The sequence below is a fragment of the Bufo gargarizans genome, unplaced genomic scaffold (genome assembly GCF_014858855.1).
Source record: "Bufo gargarizans isolate SCDJY-AF-19 unplaced genomic scaffold, ASM1485885v1 fragScaff_scaffold_782_pilon:::fragment_2:::debris, whole genome shotgun sequence".
Taxonomy (NCBI): domain Eukaryota; kingdom Metazoa; phylum Chordata; class Amphibia; order Anura; family Bufonidae; genus Bufo; species Bufo gargarizans.
This window is the reverse complement of record NW_025334188.1, coordinates 621,938-643,149: the sequence shown is the minus strand read 5'-3', so window position 1 is coordinate 643,149 and position 21,212 is coordinate 621,938.

Here is a 21,212-nt window from a genome sequence, read left to right as displayed (position 1 = left end):
TGAAAAAAAATGATTGTAAGCCCAAAATGAGTAAATTGCAATAATATAAAAATTTCCTCTAAACATGTCATACCCTTTAAGGGTTAATCCACTGTTTGAACAAAGACAGAGCAACTTAAGTGCTGGAGTCCTGATATTCATGAACTGTTACTTCCCTCTCCTTCCTATAGATCATTGGCATCTCTCGTTATAGACTTAGTATGGAAAGAAAGATGCCAATCAGTGGTGTGTGCGGGGAGAGCCGGGAGCTTATGAATATCAGGACATACAAGCTTGCACTCTATATTGAGTGGACTCCAGTGCTTGGCAAAAGCCGGAGCTGCTCAGTAGGGATTTACAGAAAACAATTGTGAATGATATTGATTTAACTTAACAAAATGGCTTCCTCCTTGAGATCCGGTAACATCAATCCTTTATCCTAACTGGATGATACTGTGATTAGTACAGGCCTCAAAAGTCCCCTATACACATAATGTATAGTCAACTGAACCCAAGAAAAATGGAGGGTCTTCCGACAATTGAATGTGTGTGAGGAGCTCCTTACCCTCACCCAACTGATGATGTCAGGGGAGAGAAGAATTAAATGTTTTTACACAATCAATCAATGTGTTCTTCAAAGAGATAAGCTGCCAATAGAGATGTTTACCAGCAGCTCACTCTTCTCTCTCCCCATCGACAACTCAGAACTGAATATGTATGTGTATGGGGGAGTGGGGAAAGAGTCGGAAGAGCTAGCCATTGACCAAACTATCGTTTAGCTTTGTATGGGCACCTTAAATAAAAGTTAAAGTTATACACCTAAAGAGCATAATAAAACATTGTAAAACATTGATCTTCACCTCAATCCATTCCAGTGCACTGATAAGGAGTCTAATACGGTGGTAGGCTGATGAAAGCCGGACACTGGCTTGTGCCAAAATGACCCAAGGAGTCCAAAAAAGGAATGAAATTGCACTTTACGAATCGCAGGTTTCAGGGTTATTTAGTCATTGCTGATACTTTATGAGATTGGCTGCAGCATATCTTGCTGTGATGAGCAAGCTTAGTAGATTTCATAAAACATTGACCTACACTGACAGGCTTTACGAGGTCTAGCCACTGATCTTTGTACCATATAAATGAATTTCCTTATACAGGTTTATTTTACCGAGAACTCAGGCTGCAGAACAGATGTAGCAGGGTTAACACACAACTCAAATTTCTTAACTCATTGCGTTATCTTGAAGCAAAAGCCATTGAAAAGCAATTGAGGGTGTTTGCTCAACTCATTTAGTTTAGATAAAACATCTCAAAAAGCATGTGTGTTAACTCTGTATCTTCCTTGATTTTCTTTGTAACAAGATTGTCATCTGTGATTCAGGAGAAAGGAATGCTTATTAACTCCTTGCGACTTTCAGGACTGCTGGATGTTTTTTGTTTTTGCATTGCCGCCTTTAGAGAGCCATAACTTTTTATTTTTTGATCAACACAGCTATTTGAGGGGTGAGTTGTACATTTCAATGGCCCCATGTTGGGGTACATAAAACTTTAAACTTTGTGGGTGGTACTTTAAAGAAACAGCAATTACCCCATTGTTTTTTGCACTTTACATTCATGCTGTGCAGCATAATATCACATATGTACAGGTTTTGTATGCTTTTACTGTTTTTGCACAATAGCAGCACATTTCACAGAAAACATAGTTTTCATGTTGCTGCACCCTAAGAGCAATGACTTTTAATTATTTTTTTATTTATTTAGCTGCATGTTTTTTGCGGGATGAGTCATATTTTTTAATAGAAGCATTTTAACCCCTTAAGGACCCATGACATACATGTACATCATTTCTGTCCGGGATTTGAAGAGCAGTGACGTACATGTACTTCATAATGATTGGGCGGGTGCGCCAGATGCTCTCGGGGATCCTTCCCTGTAGGACCGAAGACAGCAATGACCTCCAGGTACGCGGCCACATACCCTTCAAGTCCCTTAAGCAGCTTGACCATCCACTTAGAAGTAGCAGGGGCATACTCCATGCCCAAGGGCATCTTGGTGGACTCCGTCCTTCCGGGCTTTTTGGCTAACATTTCCTGGAAGGGGCGGCATTCTGGGAGGGCATCCGCTTCCCGCGCCTTCTGCCTTCCCCGGGCGTGGTCCAGGGTGACCAGGTACATCCTGGCATTGAGCCGCTGGTGCGCGAGGTACGGGCCCTCCCATGCCACCTGAAGCTTGTCCTGAGGTACTCGGACCAGGATCCATGCTTGCTGACCTACGTGCTGGGTCCTCTCACAAGCCTCCTGGCTGTACCCCCGCTTCTGGTCGGTTTGGGCCTGCCCCATACTGCCATGCACCAACCACGACAAGGCCTGTGCCTTTTCCTGGAAGCGCACAACACATTGGATGAACGATGCCCCAGGGGTGGCTACGTCACAGATTTTCAGTCCCTAGGCCACGCCTCTGGTGAGCCCTGTTGGACGGTTTCCTGGCACAACCATCCTTGGTTCCAGAGCACCCTCTGGAGGTCTGAATCCAAGGGAGGTTGTGCCACATGCTCTGTGAGAGCTTTCAAGCTGGTGCTAGCCCCTAACGCCACCTGAAACCCCTGGTGGGACGTGGTCATAATAGATGAGACTGCCACATCACCTGTCAGTTCTACTAACTGCCGGTCCCCAGGCCACTCCTCCGGTGAGCCCTGCTGGACCGTGACCAGGCACAGCCGTTCTTGGTCCCAGACCACCTGCTTGAGGTCTGAGTCCGAGGGAGGCAGTGCCGCTTGCTCCCTGATAGCGTTCAGGCTGGTTTCAGCCACTAACTCCACCTGAAACCCCTCACTGGACATGGTCAGAATAGACGAGACTGCCACATCCTCTGTCAGGTTCCTGGGTCCTGTCTCCAGGCCTCCATCTGACTCGGCAGCCACTTGGTCGGAAGGGGGAAAGCCATCAGACCCCTGAGGGGCCCCGAGGGCCCCAGCACTCCCACTGAGCGTGAAAACCGCTGCCACCGGTGGTAGTGCCTGCTTCCCCTCAGCTCCCGACCAAGTCACCAGTCCAGACTGACTAACCTGGCCCTCAGAAATCCCAGTTGCGGAGGAACTCTGCACTGAGGCTTCACCTGGCAGCCCTACTTTTCCTGGTACAGCCCTGACCTCATTTTCATCCTCCTCCCCTGCAGCTGTATGCCCCCTGCTTGTCCCCTCAGTCACCACACTGGAGGACAACAGGTTCCAGCAGGCTTGCTGGCCACATCCTGGGGCTTCAGCACAGCTGGCAGGAATGACCCCCTCCCCACTGAGGGGAGAGGCACACATTACATCCCCCACATCCCCATCAACAGGCATGTTAGGTATATTCACAGTATCATCAGGGGGGTCATTAGATCACATTCTGGGGAATCTGACCTCGGGGTGTCAGCGGCCACGTACTTAGACACAAGCCGCCCCAGGTCCGTTCCCAGCAAAACACTGGCGGGGATATTTGGGTCACGATGTGACCCTTCTTCAGAGAAAGATGCTGCCCTCTGGCTTGCATGGGCTTATGACCTGTAGCAGGTCGCTCCCCTCCCCAAATGACCCATAGGGCTCTTAGCCCCAGAACAGAATGTCGCAGGAAGATGGTTTCGAGCCTAATTGATCCGCCAGGACTCAGGCTACAACTAGAGTCTAAACATGGTACCGGTATTTGGTTTCTGTGGGGAGATATGGATATCTCCTTTCCCTGGCATCCCCCCATCAAACAAAGACCATTGGCACCTACACCGTGGCCACCGGACACAAATATGTATCCGGTTTGAGCCTGCAATGGCCGGGCGATTCATAATTCCTTATGAAATGTAGGTGCCAACATGTCTGAAAGGTATCCTTGATCCTGGTTTTCCTGCAGGATTTAGCTTGCCTCCAAACTGGCTGATTGAGGTTTGACATTCTCCACCTAGGGCCTCCTCGAAGCCTGTACCCCGGGGCTTTCTTCCTTGCTATCTGACAATCAGATGGCTGGGGGTGGGAACTTATTTTGCATGTACATTGATGTACATGCCAAAAGGTGAATCAAATGACAATCAGAGCTGCCAGTAAATAATAATCCATTTTCCTCACACCTCCATCTTTTAGAGGGCGCCAGGGGGCAGCACATTCCTGTGTTCCCCCGTTTCAAAAATTAAATCATTGTGTAAAACTTACATAAATAAAAAAAAAAGCAGACATATTAGGTATCGCCGTGTCTGAAATAACCTGCTCTATAAAAATATCACATGACCTAATCCCTTAGGTGAATACGGTAAAAAAATTCTAATAAAAACAGTGTGAAAAAAAAATTTTTTTGTCACCTTACATCTCAAAAAGTCATATGCACCCTATAATAGTACCAATCAAACTGTCATCTCATCCTGAAAAAAATGAGCCCCTAAACAAGACAGTCGCCCAAAAAATAAATAAAACTACGGCTTTCAGAATGTGGAGACACTAAAAAATATTTTTTTTTCAAAAATGTTTTGTTATGTAAAACTGAAACAAACAACAACAAAAAAGTCATATATGGTATTGTCGCGTCCATAACAACCTGCTCTATAAAATACCACATGATCTAACCTGTCAGATGAATGTTGTAAATAACAAAAAATAAAAACGGTTCCAAAACAGCTATTTCTTGTTACCTTGCCTCACAAAAAGTGTAATATAGAGCAACCAAAAATCATATGTACCCTAAAATAGTACCAAGAAAACTGCCACTGTATCCTGTAGTTTCCAAAATGGGGTTACTTTTTTGGAGTTTCTACTCTAGGGGTGCATCAGGGGGCTTCAATTGTGACATGGGAGCTTAAAATTAACCCAGTGAAATCTGCTTTCCAAAAACCATATGGCGTTCCTTTCCTTCTGCGCAATACCGTGTGCCCGTACAGCAGTTTCCGACCACATATGGGGTGTTTCTGTAAACTACAGAATCAGGACCATAAATATTGAGTTTTGTTTGGCTGTTTACCCTTGCTTTGTAACTGGAAATATTGATTCAAATGGAAAATCTGCCAAAGTGAAATTTTGAAATGTTATCTCTATTTTCCATTAATTCTTGTGGAACACCTAAAGTGTTAACAAAGTTTTTAAAATCAGTTTTGGATACCTTGAGGGGTGTAGTTTGTAAAATGGGGTAATTTTGGGGTGGTTTCTATTATGTAAGCCTCACACAGTGACTTCAGACCTGAACTGGTCCTTATAAAGTGGGTTTTGAACATTTTCAGAAAAATTTGAAGATTTGCTTCTAAACTTCTAAGCCTTCTAACTTCTAACGTCCCCCCCCCCCCAAAAAAAAGGTATGCACAAAATGATCCAAACAGGAAGTAGACATATGGGGAATGTAAAGTAATAACTATTTTTGGAGGTATTACTATCTATTATAAAAGTAGAGAAATTGAAATTTGGAAATTTGCTAATTTTTCCAAATTTTGGGTAAATTTGGAATATTTTTTATAAATAAAAATATTATTTTTTTACTGAATTTTACCACTGTCATGAAGAACAATATGTGACGAGAAAACATTCTCAGAATGGCCTTGATAAGTAAAAGCGTTTTAAAGTTATCACCACATAAAGTGACACATGTCAGATTTGCAAAAAATGGCCTGGTCCTTAAGGTGAAAAATGGCAGGGTCCTGAAGGGGTTAAGGTGCATACCAATTATTGATTAACTTAGATTTTTTTGGGAGGAGGTATTGGGAAAAGAAATTCCACCATAGTTTCTTTACGCTTTTTTTATGTTGTTCATTGTATGGTTTAATGTTAATTTTACGATTGTTACAATTGTAGCAATTGTATATACAATATAAATATTTTTCTCACTGTGATAATTTTTTCTTAACAGTAATTATTTAAGTCTCACAAAGGGAACCTTCAAAGGCAGTCTGCTCATTGGTTAGGCTAGTTTCACACTTACGGCATGTACATTAGTGTTGAGCGCGAAAATTCGAATTACGAATTTTAATCACGAATATCAGCACTTTGAGAATTTGCGAATATTTCGAATATAGTGCTATATATTCATTTTTTGAATATTCATAATTTTTTCCATCTGAACACATGATTCCCCCCTGCTTCTTGCTTGTGGCCCACAAGCAACTTAAGCAGGGAGGAATCATGACTTAAAATGAAAAAAAATGACGAATATTCTAAAAAACAAATATATAGCACTATACTCTATAGTGCTATATAATCGTTTTTGACCCACGCCTGTATTGATTGCGTAATATTCATATATTATGCGATCATTACCTTGCCGATTTTCAAGTAAAAAAAAAGAATGTAGAATATAACGAATATTTGAATTCGCGAATATTCTACTAAATCTTTGCGAAATATCACAAATTCGAATATGACCCCTGCCGCTCATCACTAATGTACATCCAGCTGCATGATCGGGCAGACAACGCCAGGAATCGGCCAGACACAAACAGCAACGTGCAGTGGTTTGTGTCCGGATGATTCTCTGCATTTTTGACTTAATGGGGCCTGCAGTAATTCCATTTGTATCTAGGAGTGCTGGATCTGACGGATCTGCCAGAACAGCCTGCCGGAATTCACGCTGCAGATGTGAAATTAGCCTTAAAGGAGTTTCTGAGAATGCTTTAAAATGGCCACTAGCGGCCTGTTCTAAAATGTGAATAGGGCTGGTTGCTTCCAGCTGCTGAGTTGTGTGGGAATAGAGGGGGGCCTCACTTCATTACACTATTCTCAGTACAGTACAGTGGTGAGTGACTGTCAGGCTGCTCAGAACGTCTGCATTTCTATCTATTGCAGATACTCTACCATACATAGAAATGATGCGATCCTGTGTGCGAGACGACATCATGGCTGAACAGACTATCAGCAACTGGGAGCAGGATTGTATCATCACTATCTAATGTAAATGTTCTTTATGTCTCTTCATTCTTCATTCCAACATTGCTGGACCTTTTGCAACTCTGGGGTTGCAGTCACTAGTGATGAGCGGGAGGTGCCATATTTGATTTTGCAATATTTCGCGAATATTCAATTGAATATTCGTGTTATATTAGTCGAAATCGAATATTCGTTATTTTTTTTAATTATCGTATTGCGATTTTTTTCTTTTAATAGTATAAGGCAACGGTATTTTACGAAATTTCGTAATATTGCTCTAACTTCGTCTTTTAGAATATGACGAATATTCTAAAAGACGAAGTTAGAGCAATATTACGAAATTTCGTAAAATACACATATAGATTGTAATTTAGCAAATATAGTGCTATAATCATTTTTTTTTCTCTAATTTTTTTTGCCTCTTCTAAACTTAAGTTTTGTAAAATATGTACACTGTTAAAAAAAATTACTATAGCAGTATATTAGCTAAATTACAGTCTATATGTGTATTTTACAAAATTTCGTAATATTGCTCTAACTTCGTCTTTTAGAATATTCGTCATATTCTAAAAGACGAAGTTAGAGCAATATTACGAATATTCTAAAAGACGAAGTTATACCAATATTAAGAATATACGTAAAAAGTTGAAATCACAATTCGATTATTATAACTTGAATTAATCGTATTGCGATTTCAACTTGGACCTGGTTTACTATGGTTGCTGCTATATTCCATATTCATTAATTCTAGCCTAATATGGAATATAGCAGTGCTAAGTTGAAATCGCCATGCGATTACTTCGAGTTATATTTATCGCATTGCGATTTCAACTTGGACCTGGTTTACTATGGTTGGCTTCAATGGCTTGGTAGAATTAGCGAATATGACGAATGTATTTGTCATATTCCACAAAACGAAGATATTCTCCATCTTCGTTTTAGCTACCTATTCATCAACTTCGCGAACATATAGGAAAGTTGACTATAGAGACAGCTAAGTTTAATTCGCTATGCGATTATATTACTTAGCTTTTTTTAAAAAAAATATATAATACCTGATAATTATTATAATTATTCTATTTATAAAAAAAAACAACTAAGGCCTCTTTCACACTTGCGTTGTCTGGATCCAGCATGTACTCCACTTGCCGGAATTACACGCCAGATCCGGAAAAACGCAAGTGTACTGAAAGCATTTGAAGACGGATCCGTCTTCAAAATGCTTTCAGTGTTACTATGGCAGCCAGGACGCTATTAAAGTCCTGGTTGCCATAGTAGGAGCGGGGAGCGGGGGAGCGGTATACTTACAGTCCGTGCGGCTCCCAGGGCGCTCTAGAATGACGTCAGAGCGCCCCATGCGCATGGATGACGTGCCATGCGATCACGTCATCCATGTGCGTGGGGCGCCCTGATGTCACTCTGGAGCGCCCCGGGAGCCGCACGGACGGTAAGTATGCTGCTCCCCCGCTCCCCACTACACTTTACCATGGCTGCCAGGACTTTAGCGTCCCGGCAGCCATGGTAACCATTCAGAAAAAGCTAAACGTCGTATCCGGCAATGCGCCGAAACAACGTTTAGCTTAAGGCCGGATCCAGATCAATGCCTTTCAATGGGCTATAATTCCGGATCCGGCCTTGCGGCAAGTCTTCAGGATTTTTGGCCGGAGCAAAAAGCGCAGCATGCTGCGGTATTTTCTCCGGCCAAAAAACTTTCCGTTCCGGAACTGAAGACATCCTGATGCATCCTGAACGGATTTCTCTCCATTCAGAATGCATTAGGATAAAACTGATCAGGATTCTTCCGGCATAGAGCCCCGACGACGGAACTCTATGCCGGAAGAAAAGAACGCAAGTGTGAAAGAGCCCAAAGTAATATAATCGCATAGCGAATTAAACTTAGCTGTCTCTATAGTCAACTTTCCTATATGATTGCTAGAATTCGCGAAGTTGATGAATAGGTAGCTAAAACGAAGATGGAGAATATCTTCGTTTTGTGGAATATGACGAATACATTCGTATATTCGTTTTGTGGAATGTGACGAATACATTCGTCATATTCGCTAGTTCTACCAAGCCATTGAAGCCAACCATAGTAAACCAGGTCCAAGTTGAAATCACAATGCGATTAATATAACTCGAAGTAATCGCATTGCGATTTCAACTTAGTAATGCTATATTCCATGCTATTAGGCTAGAATTAACGAATATGGAATATAGCAGTGTTAAGTTGAAATCGCAATTCGATTATTATAACTTGAAATAATCGAATTGCGATTTCAACGTAATTCTCAAATCCGACAGTACATTCTAGTATATGGAGACGTTCCCATGGTGATGGGGATGCTCCATGAGCATGGAAGTCAGCAAAAGCGGCAACGGGTACTGACTGGAGCATAAAAAAAAACACAAATATTCGATTTCGCAAATATATAGCACTATATTCTAAATATTAGCGAAATCTCGAAATCGCGATATTCGAGAAAAAAATTCACAATTAGAATATTCATGCTCAACACTAGCAGTCACCACAACTTGCAATCCCACTGTAACCCCATTAAATTCTATGGCTGCAGTGATACACAGCAATCACTTGTCCCACAATGGATGTCTGTTACGAGGATGTCACAACCTATCGCTGACCCTGTGGTCCCTGGGGTCAAAAGGTCACAGTGGATGGCTACTCGCCTAAATTTCAATGGATCGATCTATGAACTAGTTGTGGGAATGGATTCCGGTCCAGGTTTTCCTGTTTTGGTTTGTGATCCTTTTTGTCCTAGGTATCGGTAGTTTTCCTTTCAGCTGTTTTTTGTCTGCCGCTCCCAGCCACTATATATTCTCTCTTCCTACTTCCCTTGTTGCCAGATATAGACCTTCCTTCCAGGTTGTCTATTCTGAGCTCAGGTGGTGTTGCTGTGAAGCCTGCTGGAGCTGTTGGAACCAGTGCAGTTGGATCTCTGGTTCTCTCCAGTCTCTTTCCTACTGTTTGTCGTATCCCTTCGGGGATTATATGTGGTGTTTGTGTTGTTTGTCTACTCCCTGTTGTTACCCTAGGTGTCAGTGGTGAGGACTAGTGCTCCCACCGCCCTTCTCACTACCTAGGGCTTCTTTCAGGGTAAGCCAGGGACGAGGCACGTGATCGGCGTACGGGTGAGCAATCCGGCTAGGGACATCAGGGTAGCCAGGTACCAGTGCTAGGTGAGTTAGGGGTCACCACTCCTCATACTCCCTTGTGTTAGGGACTGCCATGTAGACCCAACCTGACAGTATACAAGAACTGTTTCATAGGTTCATCGGTTCATATAAAATTATTACAAAAGAGTGTTCTGTTAACAATATGGGGAATTGGTTGAAAGTTTTCTGCTCATAGATGACGCATACAGGAAACATTACACAACAAACACAAGACTTCTGGAAATGAATGCTAATAAAAGCAAAAATATAACATATCATGTAGGCAAATACATTATTTTGACAATGTGCCAAATATTTAAGGGAAATTCCATCAGAGGGTTTGTAAGTTATTTTTTTTTCTCCTGGGACCCCTACCCTTGTATTAGTAATAGCACTCCAAAGTGCAAGACTCCCTTCTAGTTATTGCTTTCCCCATAAGTAGAATCATTTAAAGGGAGTCTTTCACCTAAAATGACCATTATACACCACAAACATGATGATATCCATTACATTCCCCATATTATAATCTTACCTTTCATATTGCTGTCCGTCGCCTATTCTCTCTTAAAAACGCTTTTAATCCATATGCTAATCAGGTTCTGAAGGTGCCCAGGGGCGGCGTTTATGCGGCCGGTGCCCAGGCTCCACGGCGCTGTTCAAATCAAACCCCTCCCCTTTCACCCCTCTGGCCCGCCCTCGGTTCTTGAGATACCATCCTCCAGTCAATGACAGATCCGGCGCCTGCGCACTCCATTACCCACTAGGGCAGAGGCAGCAGAGCGTTTAATCCGCATGCGCCGGCCCGATCTAGCCGGCGGAAGTAAACTGCCAAAATATCGGGATGTACGGGCCGGCGCATGCGCATTAAACGCTCTGCTGCCTCTGCCCTAGTGGGTAATGGAGTGCGCAGGCGCAGGCGCCGGATTTGTCATTGACTGAAGGATGGTATCTCAAGAACCGAGGGCGGGCCAGAGGGGTGAAAGGGGAGGGGTTTGTTTTGAACAGCGCCGTGGAGCCTGGGCACCGGCCGCATAAACGCCGCCCCTGGGCACCTTCAGAACCTATTTAGCATATGGATTAAAAGCGTTTTTAAGAGAGAATAGGCGACGGACAGCAATATGAAAGGTAAGATTATAATATGGGGAATGTAATGGATATCATCATGTTTGTGGTGTATAATGGTCATTTTAGGTGAAAGACTCCCTTTAAAGTCTGTCACCCACTTTGAGTGTTTTAGACCGCTCATATTCCGTTATAGCACAGTTGCCACATAAAAATAAAACTTTATAAAGATATGCAAATTAGGTCCTGCAAGTGCCCAGGGGCAGTGTTATGGCCTCAAGTGCCCAGGCCCCTTTGCGATGTGCCCTCATAACCGCTCCCCTTGCAGTCCTCTGGCCCACCCTTCTCTCCTACTTCTTCCTCCTCCTAGCATGAGCACCTATCACCGCTGGGAAGGCCATGCGCACTAAGATCGGTTCCTCTGCCCATAGGGGCAGAGCAGTGTGCATGTGCAGGTCCAATGGTGACTGGCACTCGCGCAAGATCTCCAAACCAGAGGAGGGCAAACAGACATGCCAGCAGTGGTAACACATCCTTTATAAATCTAAGCTTCTTTTAGGAGTGGTCGCAGCCATTATTTTATCATTAAGGTTTATGGTTGTATAGAAACAAATGGGGCATTTGGAGCTCTCTAACAGAAAAACAGGGGCCGAACGTATATAAATGTAATATGAAAGTAGTGACCACATGATTTTGGACATTAAAGTAAACCAATGAAGCAATAACTATATTAATATCAGAGAATTGATATGGAAAATATGTTGATTTAAATTCCCCCCCCCCCCCCCATTTAGAATGGAAAATGAGTAATATACTGTATATTGTCCTTCCTCTGCCCTTAGACCGGATACATTGAAAAGGGAACATTGCTACCATGTCATACAAAGATATAAAGGAACAGGATGTTTTCTGTTCGATAGAATAATGATTTGTGATAATGTTGTGAAAAATGGGAAATAAAAACCACAGCTGTAGTGACCACTGCTTTATAAGACAGTACATTGTTTCATTGCAGCAGTTTAGAGAAATGAACATCACCATAAAATACTTACTGGGTACGACAACTGATGTATCGCTGGTTTATAAGATGTCCAGAAATCAGCCCAAGACTCATTCTTGTTCCACTGACAACTTAATATGTTGACTGCTTATCATTGGTTTCGTCACTGGCGTAACTAAAGTGTCGCAGTGGTCGCAATTGCGTCCGGGCCCCTTGCCAGTGGTGCTGTACTTTTCCCTTTATAAGATGCAGTGCATCTTATAAAGGGAATACTAGTGAGGACTTCCATAATTGAAGCGCTCACTAGTCTGCAGGAGGAGGGGGAGAGAAACGCTGTGAGCGATGTACAGTACTAACCACTCCTCCTACTTACTCTTCTCAGGGCCTGCGCTGCCTGCAACATCAGGACGCACAGAGCACACTCTGACCTGACGCTGCAGGAGGTCAGGTGACTGCAGGGCCAGCCCTGAGAAGAGAAGACAGCCAGGACAGGGAGAGTGGCGGAAGGAGAGGTAAGTTACTTTATTATTTTACAATCTGATCTGAGGTCTAATATGGGAGGTCTAAGGGGGGGGGGGGGGTCTGGAGAAGTCTAATGGGGGTCTGGAGTGGTCTATGGGGGGGCAGGAGGTCTGACTGGGGGGGGTCTGGAGGTCTGACTGGGGGGGTCTGGAGGTCTGACTGGGGGAATCAGGAGGTCTGACTAGGGGTCTGGAGTGGTCTAATTGGGGTCTGGAGGTCTGACTGGGGGTCTGGAGAAGTCTAATGGGGGTCTGGAGAGGTCTGACTGTGGGTCTGCAAAGGTCTAATGGGGGTCAGGTATGGGGGTCTGGAGGACTAATGGGGGTCAGGTATGGGGGTCTGGAGGTCTGATATGGGGGTCTGGTCTGAGGTCTGATATGTGAGTCTGGAGGTCTTATATTGGGGTCTTATATGAGATCTGATATTGGGTCGGGTTCTTATATGGAGGTCTAATGGGGGTCTCATCTGAGGTTTAAAACTGGGGTCTTATATGGGGTCTGACAGAGGTCTAAAGGGGGTTTGGTCTGAGATGGGGGATCTCATTTAGGGTTTTATATGGGGGAATGCAGTTCGGGCAAGTGCACCCCCGCCTGTACCCTTGATGGTACCTCATTGTATTTCAGCACTTTTAAGGTATCAGATAGTTTTAACCCTTTAAGGTTGCTCACGTTTTCAAAATATTTTAACAAATAGATTAAAGGTTAAGTTTTAGTTTCTGGGACAAGAGTGATTATTAGCCAATAAGGCTCTGTGTTTATATTGATCCTATGCTGGAACAGTATACTGAAATTTGATCCCAAGTGAGTACCTAGCCTTACCCAATGAATTGTTCCCGTTATCGCAGGACACCACTAACCTTTCCTCCAGGCACAGCACAGAAGCTCTGACCCCTCACATCAACATCCCACAGGTCTTTAACTAGTTCCCTGTACTGGTCACATGATGATGACATCACTAATAGTCCTTCAGACTTCGCTGCACTACAATGCCTTGGCTTTCTGCACTGGTCACATGGTGATGGTGACATCACCAAAGGTCCTTCCCGACGTCCTATATTTTCCTCTCACAGGTAGCTATTAAGCTTTAGCTAATCGAGCTTCGGATCAAAGATCCGAAGTTGATTAGCTAGAAAACTTCATTTGAAATGCTGTTTCCGTACAGCATTAAGATGTATTGGCTTTCTGTAAGCAAAATTCGTCTTGGCCGAAGTTGAGTGAGACTTCGGTGAATTACTATTGTATTCTTATCTAGTGATGAGCGGCAGGGGTCATATTCGAACTCTATTAGACAAAGAAGATAAAAAAATTACAACTATAAAAAAAAAAGATTATAGCACTATAGTATCTAAATTGCTCTATATTCGAGTTTTTTCGAATATTCGTAATATTCTAAAACAAGAATATATAGCAATATAGCGAATATTCGAAAAAAAAAACGAATATAGAGAAATTTAGCTAATATAGTGCTATAATCTTTTTTTTTTATAGTTGTAATTTTTTTCCAATCTGAACTTCAGATGAGAAAAAAATTATAACTATTAGACAAAGAAGATTATAGCACTATATTAGCTAAATTGCTCTTTATTCGTTTTTTTTTTGAATATTCGCTATATTGCTATAACTTCGTTTTTTCAAATATTCGTAATATTGTAAAACGAGAATATATAGCAATATAGCGAATATTCGAAAAAAACGAATATAGAGCAAAATTCGCAAACACTACTACTCCTAAAGTCAAGTATATTGCAGCCTTCTTATTGGCCCACAAGCTAGAAGCAGGGAGGGGTCATGTGTAGGGATGAGCGAACTCGAACTGTATAGTTCGGGTTCGTACCGAATTTTGGGGTGTCCGTGACACGGACCCGAACCCGGACATTTTCGTAAAAGTCCGGGTTCGGGTTCGGTGTTCGTCGCTTTCTTGGCGCTTTTTGACGCTTTCTTGGCGCTTTTTGAAAGGCTGCAAAGCAGCCAATCAACAAGCGTCATACTACTTGCCCCAAGAGGCCGTCACAGCCATGCCTACTATTGGCATGGCTGTGATTGGCCAGAGCACCATGTGACCCAGCCTCTATTTAAGCTGGAGTCACATAGCGCCGCCCGTCACTCTGCTCTGATTAGCGTAGGGAGAGGTTGCGGCTGCGACAGTAGGGCGAGATTAGGCAGATTAACTCCTCCAAAGGACTTGATTATTGATCGATCTGCAGCTGTGGGTCATTGAGCTGCTGATACTCAATTGCTCACTGTTTTTAGGCTGCCCAGACCGTTTGTCAGTCACTTTTTTCTGGGGTGATCGGCGGCCATTTTGTGTCTTGTGGTGCGCCAGCACAAGCTGCGACCAAGTGCATTTAACCCTCAATGGTGTGGTTGTTTTTTGGCTAAAGCCTACATCAGGGTGAAGCTGTCACACCAAGTGCATTTAACCAGCAATAGTCTGTTTATTTTTTGGCCATATACTACATCAGGGGCAAGCTGCGCCTGTCACCAAGTGCATTTAACCCTCAATGGTGTGGTTGTTTTTTGGCTAAAGCCTACATCAGGGTGAAGCTGTCACACCAAGTGCATTTAACCAGCAATAGTCTGTTTATTTTTTGGCCATATACTACATCAGGGGCAAGCTGCGCTTGTCACCAAGTGCATTTAACCCTCAATGGTGTGGTTGTTTTTTGGCTAAAGCCTACATCAGGGTGAAGCTGTCACACCAAGTGCATTTAACCAGCAATAGTCTGTTTATTTTTTGGCCATATACTACATCAGGGGCAAGCTGCGCCTGTCACCAAGTGCATTTAACCCTCAATGGTGTGGTTGTTTTTTGGCTAAAGCCTACATCAGGGTGAAGCTGTCACACCAAGTGCATTTAACCAGCAATAGTCTGTTTATTTTTTGGCCATATACTACATCAGGGGCAAGCTGCGCCCGTCACCAAGTGCATTTAACCCTCAGTAGTGTGGTTGGTCAAGCTGTCACACCAAGTGCATTTAACCAGCAATAGTCTGTTCATTTTTTGGCCATATACTACATCAGGGGCAAGCTGCGCCCGTCACCAAGAGCATTTAACCCTCAGTAGTGTGGTTGGTCAAGCTGTCACACCAAGTGCATTTAACCAGCAATAGTCTGTTCATTTTTTGGCCATATACTACATCAGGGGCAAGCTGCGCCTGTCACCAAGTGCATTTAACCCTCAGTAGTGTGGTTGGTCAAGCTGTCACACCAAGTGCATTTAACCAGCAATAGTGTGGTTATTTTTTGGCCATATCCCAGTCTAATTCTGTCAGTAAATCTATACCGGTCACCCAGCGCCTAAATACTAGGCTTCAAATTTATATCCTGCTAAATCTGTCATTACCGCTGTACTGTTGTGGCTGGGCAAGTTATTTAGTGTCCGTCAAAGCACATTTTTTGTTCTGGGTTGAAATACAATTCCCAATTTAGCAATTTCATAATTTAGTGGTTTCTGCTATATCAGAGCTATTTGAAATCTATCCCTAAAAGGGTATATAATATTCAAGGTGCACATAGGGTCATTCAGAATAACTTCACACACACGCTACTGTGCATTTCCAAGTCTAATTCTGTCAGTAAATCCATACCGGTCACCCAGCGCCTAAATACTAGGCCTCAAATTTATATCCCGCTAAATCTGTCGTTACCGCTGTACTGTTCTGGCTGGGCAAGTTATTTAGTGTCCGTCAAAGCACATTTTTTGTTCTGGGTTGAAATACAATTCCCAATTTAGCAATTTCATAATTTAGTGGTTTCTGCTATATCAGAGCTATTTGAAATCTATCCCTAAAAGGGTATATAATATTCAAGGTGCACATAGGGTCATTCAGAATAACTTCACACACACGCTACTGTGCATTTCCAAGTCTAATTCTGTCAGTAAATCCATACCGGTCACCCAGCGCCTAAATACTAGGCCTCAAATTTACATCCCGCTAAATCTGTCGTTACCGCTGTACTGTTCTGGCTGGGCAAGTTATTTAGTGTCCGTCAAAGCACATTTTTTGTTCTGGGTTGAAATACAATTCCCAATTTAGCAATTTCATAATTTAGTGGTTTCTGCTGTATCAGAGCTATTTGAAATCTATCCCTAAAAGGGTATATAATATTCAAGGTGCACATAGGGTCATTCAGAATAACTTCACACACACGCTACTGTGCATTTCCAAGTCTAATTCTGTCAGTAAATCCATACCGGTCACCCAGCGCCTAAATACTAGGCATCAAATTTATATCCCGCTAAGTCTGTCGTTACCGCTGTACTGTTGTGGCTGGGCAAGTTTTTTAGTGTCCGTCAAAGCACATTTTTTGTTCTGGGTTGAAATACAATTCCCAATTTAGCAATTTCATAATTTAGTGGTTTCTGCTATATCAGAGCTATTTGAAATCTATCCCTAAAAGGGTATATAATATTCAAGGTGCACATAGGGTCATTCAGAATAACTTCACACACACGCTACTGTGCATTTCCAAGTCTAATTCTGTCACTAAATCCATATAGGTCACCCAGCGCCTAAATACTAGGCCTCAAATTTATATTCAGCTGAATTTGAATACAATACATTGGGCCAAATAATATTTTTGTTGTTGTGGTGAACCATAACAATGAGGAAAACATCTAGTAAGGGACGCGGACGTGGACATGGTCGTGGTGGTGTTAGTGGACCCTCTGGTGCTGGGAGAGGACGTGGCCGTTCTGCCACATCCACACGTCCTAGTCTACCAACTACCTCAGGTCCCAGTAGCCGCCAGAATTTACAGCGATATATGGTGGGGCCCAATGCCGTTCTAAGGATGGTAAGGCCTGAGCAGGTACAGGCATTAGTCAATTGGGTGGCCGACAGTGGATCCAGCACGTTCACATTATCTCCCACCCAGTCTTCTGCAGAAAGCGCACAGATGGCGCCTGAAAACCAACCCCATCAGTCTATCACATCACCCCCATGCATACCAGGGAAACTGTCTCAGCCTCAAGTTATGCAGCAGTCTCTTATGCTGTTTGAAGACTCCGCTGGCAGGGTTTCCCAAGGGCATCCACCTAGCCCTTCCCCAGCGGTGAAAGACATAGAATGCACTGACGCACAACCACTTATGTTTCCTGATGATGAGGACATGGGAATACCACCTCAGCATGTCTCTGATGATGACGAAACACAGGTGCCAACTGCTGCGTCTTTCTGCAGTGTGCAGACTGAACAGGAGGTCAGGGATCAAGACTGGGTGGAAGACGATGCAGGGGACGATGAGGTCCTAGACCCCACATGGAATGAAGGTCGTGCCACTGACTTTCACAGTTTGGAGGAAGAGGCAGTGGTGAGACCGAGCCAACAGCGTAGCAAAAGAGGGAGCAGTGGGCAAAAGCAGAACACCCGCCGCCAAGAGACTCCGCCTGCTACTGACCGCCGCCATCTGGGACCGAGCACCCCAAAGGCAGCTTCAAGGAGTTCCCTGGCATGGCACTTCTTCAAACAATGTGCTGACGACAAGACCCGAGTGGTTTGCACGCTGTGCCATCAGAGCCTAAAGCGAGGCATTAATGTTCTGAACCTGAGCACAACCTGCATGACCAGTCACCTGCATGCAAAGCATGGACTGCAGTGGAGTAAACACCTTAAAACCAAGGAAGTCACTCAGGCTCCCCCTGCTACCTCTTCTGCTGCTGCCGCCTCGGCCTCTTCTGCTGCTGCCGCCTCGGCCTCTTCCTCCGCCTCTGGAGGAACATTGGCACCTGCCGCCCAGCAAACAGGGGATGTACCACCAACACCACCACCACCTCCGTCACCAAGCATCTCAACCATGTCACACGGCAGCGTTCAGCTCTCCATCTCACAAACATTTGAGAGAAAGCGTAAATTCCCACCTAGCCACCCTCGATCCCTGGCTCTGAATGCCAGCATTTCTAAACTACTGGCCTATGAAATGCTGTCATTTAGGCTGGTGGACACAGACAGCTTCAAACAGCTCATGTCGCTTGCTGTCCCACAGTATGTTGTTCCCAGCCGGCACTACTTCTCCAAGAGAGCCGTGCCTTCCCTGCACAACCAAGTATCCGATAAAATCAAGTGTGCACTGCGCAACGCCATCTGTGGCAAGGTCCACCTAACCACAGATACGTGGACCAGTAAACACGGCCAGGGACGCTATATCTCCCTAACTGCACACTGGGTAAATGTAGTGGCAGCTGGGCCCCAGGCGGAGAGCTTTTTGGCGCACGTCCTTCCGCCGCCAAGGATCACAGGGCAACATTCTTTGCCTCCTGTTGCCACCTCCTCCTACTCGGCTTCCTCCTCCTCTTCTTCCACCTGCTCATCCAGTCAGCCACACACCTTCACCACCAACTTCAGCACAGCCCGGGGTAAACGTCAGCAGGCCATTCTGAAACTCATATGTTTGGGGGACAGGCCCCACACCGCACAGGAGTTGTGGCAGGGTATAGAACAACAGACCGACGAGTGGTTGCTGCCGGTGAGCCTCAAGCCCGGCCTGGTGGTGTGTGATAATGGGCGAAATTGATTTTGGTTAATTTTTATTTATTTAATTTTTATTTTAATTCATTTCCCTATCCACATTTGTTTGCAGGGGATTTACCTACATGTTGCTGCCTTTTGCAGCCCTCTAGCCCTTTCCTGGGCTGTTTTACAGGCTTTTTAGTACCGAAAAGTTCGGGTCCCCATTGACTTCAATGGGGTTCGGGTTCGGGACGAAGTTCGGATCGGGTTCGGATCCCGAACCCGAACATTTCCGGAAAGTTCGGCCGAACTTCTCGAACCCGAACATCCAGGTGTTCGCTCAACTCTAGTCATGTGTACTGATTAAAAAAAAAATCAAATAAAAAAATAAAAAAATATTCGAAATTACGAATATATATAACTAGAAATATTCGCGAATTTTCGAAGTACCTATATCCTCGATAAAAATTGGAAATTCGAATATTTGTGATCAACACTATTCTTATCTGTGTATTTAAAAAAAAAATGTAAAAAAGGAATCCAAAGTGGGCATTGGTACTGGCTAGTACCTCGGTATCGGATTCCTATTTAAATTTTTTATATGCAGATATGAATACAGTAGTAATTTACCGGTCTTGAGCAACTTTGAATCAGATCATTGAGCAACCAAGATAAATTTTGCCTACAAGGAGCCAATACATTTTAATACTGTATGGAAACAGCATGACGGTGGTATTGGTTATTTTTCACTCGCCCCTTCACTACTTACCTGAACCCAGATGCAACCCTACTTAACTAACCCAAACCCAAATAGACCTAATCTCTTTTGCCCACCAACACAAAAAGACACAGACACCAAGTTGGATTAATATCGGCCACAGCAGCCACTTTATTTAACATATACAAAAACCTTTTTTAATAAAAATAACATAATATTCCCAGTAACCCATATGCAACAGCATATGAACAATATTCCCAATATGTATAACATATAACAAACATAAAATAGGAGGTCCTTGAAGCCCCAAACAATTATATCACCCCGTCCGGGGTAGGCCATCTTGCCCCCAGCCAATGAGCGCTAGCTCGGAGGCACCACTGATGGCCCCTTAACAGCACCAGAACCAACCACCAACCATGGGAGTTCAGCCCCAACCAAGGAGCCCTCCCCTCATTCCTACCAGACTTTTTCTCCAACTCTAAGGACCTCTCCCCGCTACAGCTTCCACGACAAAAGAACACATTTTATTTTTTTAAACCATACTGTGAGCCGGCAAACCAAACCTATCCATCACCCATTGACAAAACCTCTCCCCCTACAAACCATAAAAATCCCACAATAGGGAGGGAGCTTCCCCAATCCACAAAATGGGCCCTGTCTTCCTCCCACTCCCCATTTATAACCCCCCATTTTAATCCCACCCCTCATGGACTCAATTTGGCCAACCCAGGCCAGGGGCTCCCTAACCAAACCCCCCGTCATGCTGGCCTCCCCTAAGGCCTTGCCCCCCGGTCCAGCCTCTCCTTGATGGTGGTATTGGTTATTTTTTGCTCGCCCCTTCACTATTTACCTGAACTCGGATGCAACCCTACTTAACTAACCCAAACCCAAATAGACCTAATATCTTCTGCCCACCAACCCAAAAAGACACAGACACCAAGTTGGATTAATATCGACCACAGTATCCCCTTTATTTAACATATACAAAAACCTTTTTTTAATAAAAATAACATAATATTCCCAGTAACCCATATGCAACGGCATATGAACAATACCCATTCCCCCATATGTATAACATATAACATAAACATACAGGAGGAGGTCCTTGAAGCCCCAAACAATGATATCAGCCTGTCCGGGGTAGGCCATCTTGCCCAAAGACAATGAGCGCCATCTCGGAAGCACCACTGATGGCCCCTCAACACCACCAGAACCAACCACTAACCATGGGAGTCCAGCCCCAACCGTGGAGCCCTCCCTTCATTCCTACCAGACCTTTTCTCCAACTTCAAGGAACTCACCCCACCACCAACGTGCAGACTTGACGTCCTTCCATACACCAACGTGCAGACTGCGCGTCCCTTAATACACCCAGTGCTGTCTCAATTCGTTCTGGTAGGACCAGACACCACATGTCAATGCCAACCGCATTGAGATGTACTCT